The 3,236-nt window shown below is 30.4% G+C and overlaps 1 long non-coding RNA gene across 1 annotated transcript in view; it reads right to left on the reverse strand.

Annotated features, from left to right (window-relative positions):
• Positions 1 to 1,051: 1,051 nt before the first annotated feature.
• The window catches only part of LOC136795485 (uncharacterized), a 136,036-nt gene continuing 133,851 nt past the window's right edge, over positions 1,052 to 3,236 (reverse strand). Inside the window, exon 3 of the long non-coding RNA XR_010843117.1 lies at positions 1,052 to 1,115. This is a non-coding gene — a long non-coding RNA (uncharacterized lncRNA). The remainder of the gene's footprint in view (positions 1,116 to 3,236) is intronic.

The raw sequence follows: 3,236 nt of genomic DNA on the forward strand, positions 1-3,236 counted from the left end.
ATTATAACAATGGTGGGGGAGGTTAAAATTTACATTTCATAGAACCGCCACAGAAATAAAAGTCAACCTACATTAAACCTGCTGAGCTAAAAACGGCTGAAGGTATCACTTCTATTAAAGACATACTGACAGACTGAAGGGACCTGATAGAAGCAGGATTAGCATATCATTTGCAAACTTTACTAATGGACAAAAGCCCTTACAGTCTTAAAACAAATAAATATGTACCAATATATTTTAAAAAATAATCGATTTATTTACATTTTTTTATTACAAGAAATAATATAACTTTCTATCGTCGAATAATTTTCTTTATAATTTATTATTTTTTTAAAATATAGATTATTGATATGATATCAGCTGAAATACTCTAGTTTAGAAAATAATAAATATTAGAAATGTTTTCGAGCTTGAAGGTGAGTCAGAATGCATCACCATAGCTGGATTGCCTGATTTGGAAAAGAAAAATATAGATTTCTTAAAATCATATTATTATAAACGATAGAATAAGTGAGTAAAATTAGTAATATCCAACACTAACCACCATTTTATCAACGAGAAACCATATAGATTTAAGAAATATATTCATAAATATGCAATTAATTGTGAAAAATCCAGCATCTTTATACTTAATATTGTAGTGGAGTATTGTAATCTTGTGTAAGCGATAGAGAATACACTTTTTTGTTATTTTAATACAACACATTTTTTAATGCTAAAAGGACACCATATAATAACTAAAGAGGAAATGACGAAATGACAATAGAAAAAATGTATTATTATATAGTTGTAACAACTCTTACATTCCTATTTATTTTCAATGACATTTTATGTTACAAAGAGTACTTCACATCCTTCATATATCTTTAGATGTTCATACCCTTTTATACATATTTAATAAAGAGAAAATGATTGACTTAGAGATGAGTTAGTTAAATCCCAATCATCTATTGTCAATAAGTAACTTATAAAACCGAACTGAAAACATAAAAATTATAATTGACAAAAACATTTATTGGATATTGACTAACAGATTAACAGAAATAATAACTGATTAATAAATAGCTACTTACAGTTTATGTTTTAAAACTTTTCAAAGAAGAATATTCAGCAGTCTGTAACAGAACATAAAAAAAAAAATTAAGTTACATTTGTTTTAAAAAGAAGGAATATATACGAATAGGAAAAAGAGAGAACTATAATCCTATAAATACAGAGAAACTAAAATTGATGTTGCAAAGGATTACATCAATTAAAACCTTTTAATATTCGTCGACTTTCTTGGAAGACGTTATTGCACTAAAAGTACTTAATTGATATATTGTCAAAAATCAGTTAGTGATTCCACCGCTAAGGCGAAAATGAGTCTTATTAAAAAATGGTAAAATAATTAATGCACAACTAGCTGATCCAATTGCAAAGATAACAGTAATCAAATCCTTCCCAAATGCTCCAATTGTTTTGAAAATTAATATTCCGGCTGCTTCTTGGATATATTTCACAAGTCAGGTATCATCAACATTCTAACGAAACTCAGCACACTTCTCAAACTTTATTAATATAATTTCCCAGTTCACATGTGATATGAAAGGGACAATAAGCCAAGGATATGTTAATCTTCATCAATTATCTTCACACTAACTCAGAACAAACACAAATACAGAGTTTAGCCTTATGTAGATTTTTCTTATTGAATCGTCCCGAGACAAATGAGGCTTAGACCTTATTCGGGGCATTAAACCACTTGATAGTTTATTTTAGTCATGGAAGACTAAATTTTATATTAATAGAAACTAAAAAAAATTCGCTAATGGCAATGATCTTATAAATGAGTATATTTTATCGAGTTGTCGAATACCAATTTCAAATGCTGACATATCCTTTACAATCTGCTTAACAATTATGAAATTATTTGTTTCATCCGGTAGGTCTGTACCTAAACATATTTTGTGTACATAAGGTATTATTGAATTTCGTTAAAATTATACGTAATTGAAAAATTGAGAGCTAACAAGTACTCAAAGAAGAAATAAATGATGCAATTGTAGAAATATTTTCCTATTCCTACTAATCCTAGTTCCCTTTAATTCAAATAAAAAAAAAAAAAAAAAAAAAAAAAAATGATTGCAATGTCTAAAAATGATAATAATGCTGAGAATAAGTAATTGATTGTCAAATAAAATATCATGAAACCTTAAAAATATAAATTTTATTCAAATATTAAGATAGAATCTATAAGATTTTGCATATACGACAACACAACTATCAGTTAAACTAATAATACCATACCTACTAACTTGCCACACCACATTCGCATCTCATAAAAGAAAAAACGAAGAGCAAGAGCGAAGTGGAACAGGACTAGATACCCATGAGATAAAACACATTATACTAAATTGACAAACAAGCTTAAAACAGAACTTAAAAAATTCAAAACGCAAAATTTAACTAACTTAACTGAAAACATCGCGACTACTGACAAATCTTTATGGACGACTACTAAGAAGATTCTCAACTTCAAGAATTTTAATCACCCACTTCTTACTGAATCTCAAACATGGACAAAATCGGACGAAGAAAAATCTCAAATGATGAAAGGAATATGGTCCGGGTGCGGTCAAAAAAACTCAAATAGTAGAATATACTATTTGAGTTTTTTTGACCGCACCCGGGCCATATTCCTTTCATCTTTACACACGGTCAATCAATATCTTCCAGTATGTTCCAAAAATCTCAAATATTCGGTCAGCATCTTCCTAAAACCTTTGAGCCACACCCTGACATCCTTAATTCAACCAACCTTGAACACATTGAAGAAGTATTGAATACTCCACTCCAAATGACCCTGCCACCTAAAGCATTTCATCCATCAGAGATATCCAACATCATCCAGAATTAACCAACCCGCAAAGCTCCGGGTTATGACCTAATTACATCCCATGTTCTAAAGCATCTTCCTCGAAAATCTGTTATATTCCTCACATACATCTACAATGCTGTCCTCAGATCCAGATACTTTCCTGACCCATGGAAATTATCCATAATCAAAATGATTCCCAAACCTCGAAAGCCGCCAGAACACCCATCCTCTTACCTATCATCTCCTACCTATCTCTCTGTAACCTATCATGGGAAAAATCCTTGAGAAACTTATCTTAAAACGCCTGTACCCCATCCTAGATTCCAACCACATAATCCCAGATCACCAGTTTGGATTCCGAACATCCCACTCCACT

Source organism: Halyomorpha halys, unplaced genomic scaffold, assembly GCF_000696795.3.
Source record: "Halyomorpha halys isolate HHAL.00 unplaced genomic scaffold, Hhal_1.1 Scaffold919.1, whole genome shotgun sequence".
In the NCBI taxonomy this organism is placed as follows: domain Eukaryota; kingdom Metazoa; phylum Arthropoda; class Insecta; order Hemiptera; family Pentatomidae; genus Halyomorpha; species Halyomorpha halys.